Below are 14,689 nucleotides of genomic sequence, written 5' to 3' on the forward strand. Positions count from 1 at the left end.
AGTCTAAACGAGGAAAGCATGTCTCTAATTAACAAAACTAAACAGATCAGTAAGCGTCTGTATTGCGAAGATATTGTAAATAATCTATCTTTGTTTTAAAGTTCAAGCATGGCCGCCAAATGTAGAACCAACGAGTTGGCCATCTTGTAATAGTAAAACTATGGTCCAAATTTGACAACAGCCTTCCGTAATGGTCTCCTTGTTTAGAGGAAGCGGCCATGTGAGATGCAGCGTACTGGAGGTAAAAAGAGCATCGGGCAAGCAACCCGTTAGCACTGCTTGGACAGCTGTAGTATCCTTTTAAAAAACATTGAAATAAAAAGAGTAGAAGCAAAGAAAGGGAAGAGGAATGATAAAAAGAGAAAATTCAAAACTGAAGTACTGGCCAAACAGCCCTGACACAAAAGCCCATCCATTTTCAGGTTGATGGAGACATTTGACCAAAAAATGTTGCCACTCACAGGGCACGAGAACCAATGACTGATGCGGTTAGATCCATTCCAGACACACCAGTGGCAGAAAAGACCTGACTCAAATCCCCTCTATGTATCTCTACGGATATATTTATATATATGGATCTATGTATTATTTAATGGGGTTTTTTGTTGCAAGAACCTGGCAGACCCCTAAGAAGAGATACTATCAAGAATTATTGCTGTGCAAATCTTCACCTCTTGTGGTTTGTGGAAGGCGGTAACGAGCATGGAAATCCTTCCCTACATAAGTAATCTGTGACATTTCCTGTAACAAAATTCCTCTCTGGAGGCTTTAATACAGAGAAATAACAATCCACCCTTAAAAGCCTATTGACTTTAACATATGCTTTTCACAATTAATTTCTCAGCCCTGCTGAGTTTCATGATAAACAGGTCAGGCCTCCAGCAGTTATAATTGGCTTGTTATGATAACCAGTTTAGGACTCATGTACTGAGCTTATGTTTTACCACAAGGTGGCCATTAGGCATAGGTATAAAAATAAATAGTATGCAAAATTACAGTTGTCAAAGCAAAATATTAGCTCCCACTATGAGGGCCTAACAATGACTCTAGCTGCACATCGTCTAAAACCACAGTTTGGGGCGAACCATCAACAAAACATTAACATATCACAGTAATATGTGAGATTGCTTCTAACAAAATACATATTTGCAAACTTTAATATATAGTAATAACAATCTACCCTTAAATGCCTATTGGCCTTCATGGACCTTTCGTCCGCGTTTGATTGTGTCAACTGGGCTAAATTGTGGCAGTCAATGAGGGCCATGGGGGTGGAGAGCAATATCGTTAGCTTCCTAGAGGATCTGCAAAGGGCCACTAAGGCCAACGTTAGATTCTCTCAGGATCTTCGTGTCTCTAGGGACTTCGACGTTGGGAGGGGGGTACGGCAAGGCTGTATTATGGCCCCTTTTTTGTTAAACCTCTACATAAACGATCTTGATTGAGTTTTATCAGACGCAGGGGCAGACTTTCCTTATGAAGGGTGACAGGGGCTCCCCATCCTACTATATGCGGACGATGCTGTCCTTATAGCTAGAACTGCTAGGGGTCTCCAATACCTGCTTGACGCCTTTTTAAAATTCATGGGGGCCGGAGAGTTTGCAAATAATAATGCTAAATCCTATATATTTCAGGTTGAGATGCGGCCCAAGAAAAAGTTTCTCTTCACAGTAGGTCCCAAGAAGGTTCCTTTGACGACTGTCTTTTCATACTTGGGGGTTTTATTGGCCGACCGTTTGAACTGGGGGCCTCTTATTCAGAAGAAAAAGGGGGAGATGGCGAGGGTATATGCCGCTATTTTCAACTTTTCTGCAAAGTTAGGCAAGCGCCCAATTGCTGCCATGCTGAAAGTCTATCAGACTAAAAGCATAGCTACAGCTTGCTTTGGCAGTGAAATTTGGGGGCATATTGCCACAGATGCCTCGCAGGTGGTTGAGAACATTTTCTTGAAGCGCTTGCTGGGCGCGCCAAGCCATTTGTCGAATTTGGTGGCTCATGAAGAATTGGGGGTGCCTTATTTATGTAATACCCTGGCTTTGTGACCCCTGGTGTTCTGTCTCAAGTGTTGGCTGGATAAGGATTTAGCCCTCAGTCAGCAGATCTTAAATTAATGCATGAGCCTTGACCATGTGTCCCGTATAGCATGGCTAAAATATATTAAAGGTTGTTTCGATGAGTTGGGGCGCCCTGAACTTTTTTTAAAGCCGGATTCTATTGTACAAAAGGATGTGGAGTTTGTTAAGAAAGCTTCTAGTAGCTTAAGGATACTAGAAAGAGACGAGCGAGAAGTGCAAAAACCTAGTGTTCGCAAATTCCTGATGCTAAAAACAAATCCATCTATTGAGCCTTATCTCCTGGGGCCGCTGACTACATATTTAGCACCCTGTGGCTGCGACGGAGTGTCTCCACAGGACCTGCTACACTTTATGTTTTTTTGTAAATATTATGAGGTACCACGGGGATATTTTTTATTCCCCTTATTAAAGAAGTTGAATTTTAACCAGGTCCGCCCAGCGCTTCTGTACTTGCAACTGTTGACGGCTGATTGTATCTTTTTCATCGTGGGTAACTTGAAATCTATGGTGTGAACCAGGGCCTGTCTGGACAATTAGCAGCCCTTCTTGTTAGAGGGTATACCCCGTTTTATTTTTTAGCATGAGGTAGTCCATTGGGGTCTTTTTAGTCTTTTACTGATATGAATTGTATTTTGTATGTAATTTGATTGTATCATGTTTTAAATGAAATTTTGGATGTTGTGAAACTTTTATGGTTTTCTGCACGTGAAACCGAATAAAGTTTATTTTGTTTTGATTTGACTTTGCCTATTGACTTTAGCATATTGTTTTCACAATCAATATGTCAGGTCTATTGCCTTTATTGTAACTTTTCATTATAAACAACCAGGCCTATAACCTTTATCATTGGTTTGTCACCATTAGTGACTCAAGTCTATTTTAATCAAAGTAAGGTTTCCAAAGGGCAACTATCCGGCATACAGTGCACTATCTCTCCTACAAGAATATAAGATGGATTATTGTAGCACATATCTTCTTTACCCATGGTTTATTCAGGTGGATCACCAACATAAAACCCCTTGCCTTATACATAATCTATGAAATTTCCAGCTAAAAAAATGTCTTTCTACAGTTTAACAGAGTCTAATAACAAATCATCCTTAAAAGCCTATTATTTTTAATGCACACTTTTCAAAATAAGTAGGTCAGGCCTACTGGCTTTGTCACAATATTTCATAGAAAACTCATCACACCTAAGAAATCTGTCATGACTTTTCCCAATGAACCGATAAAGCTGTTACCGGTCAATATTGGCGTTACACCTTACCAAATACCATTCCCTTCAAGTGCTCATAAATTGGGAACCATCATCCATACAGTTAAATGCAGCTTGAAAAGCAACATACAACCCCTCTGAACAGGGCCTAACAAGAATCATCACAGTGAAAACCCTCCGGCTTTGACAGAGTGTGTAGCTAATGCCAAAACCATTCCTTAATATAATGATTTGTAAAATTGCATATAAAGCAAGCATTTGCAATGCAATGGGTCTTGCATTGGTGAAGTTTGAGCTATTGGTGTTACTAAAAATAATGCAACACCAATAGCTCAAACTTTCAGTAATACAAGAGCTATTCCATTACAAAACAATCGCGGCACTCGTGCTTTAGCTTTAAACATCTAAAGTGCAAGTGTTGCCGTCAATTTGCAATGCATTAGAACTCCCATCACTGAAAGTTTGAGCTATTGACGTTGCATTATTATTAACAATGCCAATAGCTCAAACTTTCAGCAATGCAAGACCTATTGCATTGCAAAAGCTTGTTTTCTGATCCTATCTTGGTCCCGACCTGTTTTAAGGTTTCTGTGAACATATTATCCCAAAGACATCAGGGTTTACGCAGATAGCTCCCAGTCAATGTGACTGGGCTTTCACGGCTTCTTGCAGCCCATTCCAAAGCTAGAAGACATGAAACATTACAAAACACACGGCTGCACTACACACTCAGCATGCTTAACACATAGCAGCAAAAATCAAAGATGGGGATAGGGTGCCACAGCCCACCGACAAAACAGGTAATTTTATCTTAAAGCTTACTTACTCCTCTATTGTGTAAAAGGTGTTGTCTGCTGGGAAATGTACAGCAGCGTACTACAATGTGCAGAAAATTCAGTCACATTGTGCGCTTTAGAAAGGGCACAAGGCCCAATAATTGTGCCTGTCTTTTACACAGAGTTCACTAAACTTCATGTGTAATCCATGGGGTGGATGTTGTATTTTCAACAATTATCCTAGAAATATTTCTGACTCATACGGCTATGTAAAATTTTATTTAAGCCCAAATGTGGCATGGTTAACACACACCAAGTGCTATATGTTTAACACAAACGGCGCTTTAAGTGCAATATATTTAATGCTACTTGGGAACATAATCAGTACCTAAATAAATATTTCTGCCTTTTACAATAATGTAAAAAGTTTAATTAACCCAAAAACAGTGATGTAATTTGCGAGTTACACCAAATAAATAAGCATCTTTAAAAAGTAAATTCCCCTACTGTGGAAAACGTCCCAAGTAGTGATTTAGGGCAATTCACAACATATTTATGTCCCACTAAAAACACACATATGCCAGTCTTCCCACAGCTAACAATCATAACAGTTATGCTAATGGTGTCTTTTTGCCTTTTTTAACTCAAAGTACAAAGTAATTAACCTTGTTCTGGGACTGCTGACTCATTGTCACGCATTCTCGGTTTGCAAAAAATGTAAGGTGTAAACATGAGAAATTGCTTCTGTGCTAAATATAGCCTAAAGGTTTCTGAATACAAAATTGACCTTGTGACCACCTATATATTGCAAAAAACAGTAAATTAGCAAAACAAGAAGTCTGGAGTAGCGGGATATGGTAGAATCCTTTGTAGTTCTGCCAAGCTGTAAAGATTGTTATCCTCTTTCTAACCAGCATATGTGAATTCCTGCCCTTTGATCTGTGAGGACGCTTTGCTGAACACGAGGGGAAGCGGCGAGGAGGCATCACACACGGGACTGCGAGGCCCAGGGTGCATACCTACAACCTCTTCCAAGCACACCTGGCTCCTCTTCCCGGCCCCGCCTCCATCTCCCACTCCACGCCTCGCGGTCCCCGCTTCGCGGGCGCCGCACGGAGGCTTCGTCTATTTATTCCAGCAGTCGGGTGATCGTGTTGGGTCTGTCAATTCCTGCCCTTTGATCTGTGAGGACGCTTTGCTGAACACGAGGGGAAGCGGCGAGGAGGCATCACACACGGGACTGCGAGGCCCAGGGTGCATACCTACAACCTCTTCCAAGCACACCTGGCTCCTCTTCCCGGCCCCGCCTCCATCTCCCACTCCACGCCTCGCGGCCCCCGCTTCGCGGGCGCCGCTCGGAGGCTTCGTCTATTTATTCCAGCAGTCGGGTGATCGTGTTGGGTCTGTCAATTCCTGCCCTTTGATCTGTGAGGACGCTTTGCTGAACACGAGGGGAAGCGGCGAGGAGGCATCACACACGGGACTGCGAGGCCCAGGGTGCATACCTACAACCTCTTCCAAGCACACCTGGCTCCTCTTCCCGGCCCCGCCTCCATCTCCCACTCCACGCCTCGCGGCCCCCGCTTCCGGGCGCCGCTCGGAGGCTTCGTCTATTTATTCCAGCAGTCGGGTGATCATGTTGGGTCTGTCAATTCCTGCCCTTTGATATGTGAGGACGCTTTGCTGAACACGAGGGGAAGCGGCGAGGAGGCATCACACACGGGACTGCGAGGCCAAGGGTGCATACCTACAACCTCTTCCAAGCACACCTGGCTCCTCTTCCCGGCCCCGCCTCCATCTCCCACTCCACGCCTCGCGGCCCCCGCTTCGCGGGCGCCGCTCGGAGGCTTCGTCTATTTATTCCAGCAGTCGGGTGATCGTGTTGGGTCTGTCAATTCCTGCCCTTTGATCTGTGAGGACGCTTTGCTGAACACGAGGGGAAGCGGCGAGGAGGCATCACACACGGGGCTGCGAGGCCCAGGGTGCATACCTACAACCTCTTCCAAGCACACCTGGCTCCTCTTCCCGGCCCCGCCTCCATCTCCCACTCCACGCCTCGCGGCCCCCGCTTCGCGGGCGCCGCTCGGAGGCTTCGTCTCTTTATTCCAGCAGTCGGGTGATCGTGTTGGGTCTGTCAATTCCTGCCCTTTGATCTGTGAGGACGCTTTGCTGAACACGAGGGGAAGCGGCGAGGAGGCATCACACACGGGACTGCGAGGCCCAGGGTGCATACCTACAACCTCTTCCAAGCACACCTGGCTCCTCTTCCCGGCCCCGCCTCCATCTCCCACTCCACGCCTTGCGGCCCCCGCTTCGCAGGCGCCGCTCGGAGGCTTCGTCTATTTATTCCAGCAGTCGGGTGATCGTGTTGGGTCTGTCAATTCCTGCCCTTTGATCTGTGAGGACGCTTTGCTGAACACGAGGGGAAGCGGCGAGGAGGCATCACACATGGGACTGCGAGGCCCAGGGTGCATACCTACAACCTCTTCCAAGCACACCTGGCTCCACTTCCCGGCCCCGCCTCCTCCACGATCCTCCATCCATATTTAGGTTTCCGCCCACACGCGCCAGCGGTACGCGCGCGGGACGCAGCTCGGGCGAAGACCGGGCAAAGAGCGGGCCGTTTGTTGCCGTTCGTGGCCGGATGTGGACGGGACGGGCCACCCCTCTGAGACTTATTGCTCCTAGGTATTACCGTTTGCTTTTTAGTTTGCTCATGTTCTTTATTTGTTACATTGTAGATTGTGCTTTCGTAACCACTCAGCTATTGAACTGCCTATTTATTTTGTTACGACTGCAGATCATTGGAATATTTGTAGTTGTAGGGTTTACAGCCACTGTGTATATTGTCCCCCTGCCCTCAGTTTTCCTTCCTTTGAAGATGGCCTCTTTAAGATCAGGTAGAAAGATCATGCAGGGCAATACGGGGGGTTGTATTTCAGGGACCCTTGACAACTTTATCACCAGAGCTGCTCGGGTCCTTGAACATGAAATCAATTTAACTGAAAAAAGATTGTCATTAGAAATATCTGCCAAGAGATCGTCACTTGGCAACATTATGACAGCCACATCCCCTGAAAGCAGGAACGTTCCTCTGGTTTCTGATATGTTGCCTATTAATGCGCCAGGGTTGTTTAATCCTTCTATACACAGTCCACCGGTTGATTTCCCTGCTACTGTTACTATTACTGAAGGCAGTGGCCCACCCTTAATCCCCATTGTCATTCCCACCGTGCCTCCCACCGTGAAGCCTCGGTTAGTCACCCCGACATTGGAAAACAAGTTTAAGTCTAACAACGGGAAAAGAAAGCGTGCGGGAGCGCCCCCTAGAGGTAAACGTAGCAACGTTTCCCATAAGCCCCAATGTGCAAATGTTCGTTCCGACCTCCCTACTCATCCACCCCGTTGTACAACCCCTGCTGCTGAGAGCTCCATGTCTTCTCTCTGCCCTGACACTTTACCCGACATAAACCCCCAGCCCACTTGCTCTCTTGAACTTTTGGAACAATTGCTTAAGTCTTTTTTCCTTCCTCTTCATGAGAGAGTGAAGAAACTCTCCATCTCTATTGGGAAATTGAGAGTTTGGTGCTAATAAATACGTCTCATCTGGAAAAAATCACCATGCCCCGTGCTGACCCTAAGACTTTAACAAATTCTGTCATTACTGCTCAAACGGGGCCAGCCCTAATCGACCTAACTCCCATGGTTGAAGTCTCCTCCCCTCCACCCACCCAAAATGAACCAGCTGCGGTAGTATCCCACTTACCTACCACTGCTATTCCGTCTACCCAACTAGCTAGTAACCTTGTTGCTAGCAAAAGCAAGGACAACAATATTATTAGACAGCCATCCTCCTTGGGTGTAGACTCGTCTTCAAACCTTCCATGTATTAATCTTCCTAGAGAGTCCTTACCCTATACTGTCATTTTGGTAGGTGTTCCAAGGCTTCCCCAGGAAAAGTCTGAGTCACACACTGAGTTGAAGAACAAAGTGACTCATTGGTTAAATAATAACAGACGACTGCCATCAAGAACCAGTGCTGAAATTTTGACTGTACGTAGGGTGAGTTGGTTGGGTACTAGGGCCAAAAATGTGGAGGCTGATTGTGTAATTATTAATTTTCGAAATCCCATGGTGGTGAGCCATATTTGTTCCTTGCCTCACACCTTGAGTGCATCTGGTATATGTACGGTGGATCTGTCTTATTTCTACCCTCGAGACCCCTGTGACATACCGGGTACATTGTCCACCGGGTGGGAAAGGGTTACTAGGGGTTTGCGATGCCCGTCAATATTGTCCTCTCACCTCCCCTTGTTTAATCATTTTGCACCTCTGAATTCTCTAGAGGGGGTTGATTGACTGCCAACTTCTCCAACCTTTATGGGCTACGCGCACTCGACTTCTGCGGGCCCTGATTGTCCCCTCAGTGCGGGGTTGGGTAGTTGGGGTGGGCATGGGGGGGCCCATCAGGGTTTGGGTGTCACTCACTCCACCTCTGCTTGTGTCCTTTCTAATGTGTCCCGTAGTAACATCGATTCCATTTCTCCAGTTTTGGATTGCCGGGATATATCCCAGGTTAATGACTCTGTAAATCCTAATTTCCCCCCTTTAGAGTCGGCGACTCGTATTGCTATTCAGCTCCCAAACAGTCCACCATTCTCATTAACTGTCTCCAGCTTACCTGATCCCGTGTGTAGGGGTGATGGTATTACTGAAACCCGTCCCGTTGTCCCGGGTCCATCTATAGCCCCCCAGCTGGCAGGTCAAACTAGCCACCCCCATCTCAAAATGGTTTCCTGGAACATCGCTGGTTTACGGAGTAAAATAGCAATGGAGGAATGGTCCGACTGGGTGACCACCCACGATATTCTTGTTTTCCAGGAAACGTGGGCTGTGGATCCCATTTACCTCCCTGGATATGTTAATTTTTACAAAGCGGCTATTGGTGGGTCAAGGGGCCGCCCTTCGGGCGGTCTCTGTATCTGGGTAAGACAAAGTTTAACCTATAGAATTGCTGAGCTATCAATTGATAACCCTGATATTCTGATCATCCAGTTACAACATAAAAACGAACCAGACACCCTGATTATTAATGTATACAACAGGGGCCTTCCTGGTGGGAAAGGTACTAATACCTTTCTCCAATTGGATGGTTTTCTGGAAACTGTCAATCCATGCATTAACGTGGTAATAGTGGGCGATTTAAATTGCTGCTTTGAGCCGATGCTCTTTGCTTGGGACTCACTTACAACGGAAGTAGATTCAATTCTGAATATCCCTCCACTCGACCTTCCACCTATTAAGAAGTGGACCGAATCTGCCATCCAGTGGATGTCCCTGTGTATGGAGCGTGGATTCAGGGCAGCAAATGGTCGGACTCCCTCGGATAAGACTGGTAAGGTCACCTTCTCCGATGGTCGACGTTGCAGCAGAATTGACTACGCCCTGATTAAAGTTGAGTTTTGGCACTTATTAAGTGATATGGCGATCCAGGATCGCCTAGAGAGTGATCATAATCCTCTCGCCCTGAATTTTTCACTGTGTTCAGCCCGCTCAAATATACCTACAGAGATTATCACTGCCGCTGCCCATTTAACCAACAATCTTCGGAGAGTCCGTTGGGACAAGGTTGCCCTTGACAGCGCAGTTCTCTCCGTGATTAGCTCTAAAGTTTCTCGAGCGGTGGCCGACCTCCAATCCCTTCCGAGATACGAGGTTGTCGTAGCCGAGTCCACCTCTATTCACGAGAAGTTATTTTTAGACCTCAAGTCCCTTTTTTCCAAGCCTAGTAAGGCCAGGAAATCTATTGGACTTAAGTCTAACACTTGGTATAACAAGGCTTGTCGTGAGTCTTATTGCAAGCTGAAATCTGCCATTAATACTAAAAACCAGGCAGAAATCCGTCTTGCTAGGAAGCACTATAGTTTGGCCAAAGTTCAGGCCAAAAAAGATTGGGACAATGCTCATTGGGATGATCTCTTGTCCCAGCTGACCTTTTCAAATTCGATCTTGGAAATTGGGTACCATACATCGCGCTTATGGCAACCGCTATAGCTAAGGGGGCCGCCATTCCAGAATCCTGGATGGGTGCTGAAATTCTGCCCATCTTTAAGAAGGGTGATCGATCCTGTCCAGGGAACTACCGCCCGATTAGCTTAATTGACTCGGTCCACAAAATCACAGCTAGGATGATCCTGGCAAGAATCCTGATATGGATTGAGCAGGAGAATACCATATCGCCCCTGCAGGCCGGGTTCAGACCTTGCACTAGCACGATCGACCAGGCGTTCAAATTCCAACTGATCGTCTGGAAAACGGTTTACCTTTGCGGCGGTACTCTGTACGCCGCTTTTGTTGACCTTCGGTCAGCTTTTGACCTAGTCAATAGGACTAAACTTTGGGCGGTTTTAGCTGAGTTAGGGATGCCTGCTGATCTCCTTCATCTAGTTACCAGGTTGCACGAAAACAACTTCGCCCAAGTACGTTGGGGGAATCAAGGTCAGGTTACTGATAGGTTTAAAGTTAACAGGGGTGTCAGGCAAGGATGCGTCCTGGCGCCGACACTGTTTCTGTTATTCATTAACAGTGTTGTTAAGTATTTTTCATCTACGCCCACGGACGCCCCCATGCTGGGTGGTACTAAAATTCCACTCCTCATGTTTGCCGACGACACCCTTCTTCTATCACAGACTTTGTCCGGCTTACAGGTAGCTTTGGATGTTTTCACCAACTTCTGCTCTGATTTCGATCTGTCAGTCAATGTTTCGAAAACCAAATATATGGTTTTTAGTAAAGGGAAATGCAAAACTGGAAATGTGACCATGAATAAGGACACACTTGAACGCGCCCAAGTCATGACTTACTTAGGGGTTGTTTCCGAAAACAAGCTGAACTGGAAACCTCAAATTGATGTTTTCTCCCTCAAATTTGCTCAACTATCGGGGTGTTTGGTAAAAGAACAAAAACAATCCAAGATGAAATCAATTGGTCCTGCCATCAAAATTTATAATGCCAGGATTAACTCAGCAATCCTCTATGGTGCTGAACTTTGGGGTTTTTCAGATCTTTCCCCACTGGTCAAGGCCCAATATAAATTCTTTAGGCTTCTCACGGGTCTTCCATGCTCCACCCCAGTGAAACCGTTATTGCTTGACCTTGGCTGTCATTCTTTTGATGACATCGCCAGGTTTAAACCATTGGCCTTTTGGAGGAGACTATGGACGGTCCCCGAACTAGGGCCCTATGCTAAGGCTTTCCTGGACGTCCGTGCTATTTTGGGTGCTGGCAATATCCAGTGGTTTAAACAAGTCAGCTCACTATTGGAGTCCATGGGTCTGAGTACTCTTTGGACTGATCCAGTTTCTAACACCTTCCCCCCCAAAAAAGTTTTTAAAAACCTTTATTGGTCAATGGTCAACCAAAAACAACTAACCGTAGCCCCAGTGGAGTCTCTGTCTGGCAGGTTTCTTGTGGAGAAAAATGTTCCTCTCTTAGAAGCCTATTGGGACACTATCACTAGACCCCTCGATAGGAAACTGTATCATCAAGTGAGGGTCGGTAGCCTACCCACACACTCTTTTACCAAAAAATGGAAGGGTGTTACCTCTGATTCTTGTCGTTGGTGTATAGAGTGTCCAGAAACTGTGGGTCACATATTTTTTGTTTGCCCGGCATATGCAGCCCCTAGATCCAAATGGCTCAAACCCCTTTGTCGTAATTTGGGTACTAGACAAGGGCTTGAGGCACTCAATATTCTAAGATTTGACACCAGTGAATGTATTGTTGTGGCAGTGGCCAAATTTTTAGGTTGGGCCTGGATTATTAGAAATAGGAGGTATTAGTTTTTAGGTGTGTGGTCATCTTTTTTTTTTAGCTGATCTGTGTTATAGACATCTTATCTTTTACCAATTCTTAATCTTGTATGTAATGTTCATTTTGTGAATGTCTTTTTATGATGAAAATGATCGATAATAAAGACTAATGAAATGAATGATTTTTATTGCACCCTAAACATTTGTCTGTAAAAGTTCCCAACAGCAAAACACACATGGAGTGGGTGGGTGGGGGAATGGGGGGTTGTGGTGTGCACTAGAGGAGGAGAATGGAGAAAAGAGCAAAAACATTACCACTTCCATAGGCCCCAGAAGCACAAATGAGTAAAGATTTGTTTTCAGCTTTAAAATATACAGCGGCAAATAAAAAAATGGTGAGAATTCAATGACATTGTGCGCATCTGTTTAATTTCAAAGAAAGGTATAGCATGACTGCAAATGAGTTTTGGCTGATGCAAACAATATGTATGTGTTTATAAATAGTACTATCAAAGAACAAGTTACTTACCTTCGGTAACAATGTATCTGTAAGAGACATATGTAGTTACAGATTCCTTACCTTTAGAACTACCCCCAGGCGTCAGACTGGATCCAGAGAATTTTTTCGGCTGCAGTACACATGCGCGTGGGTAGGTGGAGTCATCCGACTCTGCGTCCATTGTTGGCATTGTGGTTTCCGGGATGAGGTTGCAGTGTCTACTTAGAAGCTGCCCCTGCATGCTGACGTCGGTTTTGACACAACTTTCCACACCAGAAGTGCAGAGCCATGCAAGACACTGACCAGTGGTGCACATAACTAGGGCCCTAGAAGGGAGTCCCTATACCTTGAAGTCAGTTCGCAGAACAGAGAGGATGGGTGGGGTGGTAAGGAATCTATAACTACATATGTCTCTTACAGATACATCGTTTCCGAAGGTAATTAACTTGTTCATCTGAAAGAGACTGCAGTTTTAGAATCTTTACCTTTAGAATAGATTCCCCAGCAATGCCAACCTCGGTGGTGGTTCTGCGAACTAAGTTCACTCCAGGAAGTCCTGGAGAACAGAATGGCTGAAAAAGCCATCTCTCCGGACTTGGCTGTCCAGGCAGTAATGTTTTGTGAATGTGTGCAAGGATGCCTACGTGGCTGCATGTCAGATGTCAATCAGCGGAACTCCTCGTCCCAAAGCAGTAGTGGCTGCCATCGCCCTGGTTGAGTGGGTGCGTAGTCCTACTGGAGGTTCCTTTTTCGCCAAAGAATAGCAGATTTTGATACATAGGACAATCCATCGAGAGATGGTACATTTGTGCATGGCCTGACCTTTCTTGGCACCCATATAACCCACGAAGAGATCATCGTCCGCCCGGAAATCTTTAGTGCAGTCAAGGTAGAAGGAAAGCGCACGTTATGGGTCCAGATGATGGAGTCGCTCCTCCTCTTTTGAAGGGTGTTGAGGCGGGAAGAAGGTGGGCAATTTGATGGTCTGACCTATGTGGAAAGAGGTAACCACTTAGCTAGAAAAGAGGACCTCGTACGAAGGACCACTTTGTCCGGATAAACAACAAGAAAAAGAGGCTTGGAGGACAGAGCCTGAAACTCACTCACCCTGCGGGCAGAGGTGATGGCGAGCAGGAAAGCAGTCTTTAAAGTAAGAAGACGAAGAGGACAATTATGTAGTGGCTCAAAGGGAGCACACATAAGATAAGTAAGGACAAGATTCAAGTCCCATTGGGGCATTACAAAAAGAGAAGGAGGGAAGAGATGAGTAATGCCCTTCAGAAATGTATTTACAATAGGAGATCTGAAAGGAGAAGGCTGATCAGGAATGCGAAGGAAGGACGAAATGGCCAAAATGGCTGAAAGATAGCCTTTAAGGGTGCCCAGAGCCGAGCCCTGCTGGGCCAAAGATAGAATGAAGAGGAGAACCTCTGAAAGAGGGGCATAAAGGGGATCCACAGCCTTTGCTGTGCACCATGCCACAAATGTTTTCCATCTACAGGCGTATACCATTTTAGTGGAGGGACGCCTGGCTGCCAAGTTGACGTAACAGACTTCAGGAGGAAGTTCGAAAGCTGTCAACTGTCACTGCTCAATCTTGATACAAGGAGCTGAAGGCTGGACAGGTTTGGGTGGAAGACCGACCCCTGCTGCTGCGACAGAAGATCCTCCCGAAGAGGCAGTCTGATCGGAGGATCGATGGCTATGCTCAAAAGCTCGGGGTACCAGAATCTTCATGCCCAGTGTGGAGCCACAAGAATGACTTGCGCCCGGTTGTCCTTGATCTTCTTCAACACTCTGGGTAGCAGTGGTACAGGCAGAAAGGCGTACAGGAAGCTGCAACTCCACACGTGACGAAAAGCGTCACCAAGCGAGTGCCGCCTTGGAAACTCCAATGCGCAAAGCTGCTGACATTGCGTGTTCTCATTGGTGGAGAATGGATCTAACCAAGGTTCTCCCCACTGTTGAACGAGACCTTGCACCACCAATGTGTGAAGACGCCATTCATGATCCATCATGCACCGGCGGCTGAGTTAGTCTGCCCTGTTGTTCATGGAACCTGCCATGTGTTGAACCACCAGTGATATGCTCTAATGTTCCAGCCATGTCCAAAGGCAAAGAGCCTCTTGACATAGGGTCCACTACCCCACCCCACCCTGTTTGCTGCAGTACCACATGGCAGTGATGTTGTCCATGAACACCTGCACAACTCTTACTTTGACAGAAGGAAGGAATGCCTTCAGTGCACGACTGATCACCCAAAGCTCCAGAAAGTTGATGTGGAGCCCCGACTCCGCCGGAGACCAGAGACC

The 14,689-nt window shown here is 46.0% G+C and overlaps 1 protein-coding gene across 1 annotated transcript in view; it reads right to left on the reverse strand.

The window, feature by feature from the left end:
• The window catches only part of ADCY2 (adenylate cyclase 2), a 3,557,286-nt gene that overhangs the window by 462,630 nt on the left and 3,079,967 nt on the right, over positions 1-14,689 (reverse strand). The window lies entirely within an intron of this gene.

Source organism: Triturus cristatus, chromosome 5_1, assembly GCF_964204655.1.
Source record: "Triturus cristatus chromosome 5_1, aTriCri1.1, whole genome shotgun sequence".
NCBI classification, from domain to species: domain Eukaryota; kingdom Metazoa; phylum Chordata; class Amphibia; order Caudata; family Salamandridae; genus Triturus; species Triturus cristatus.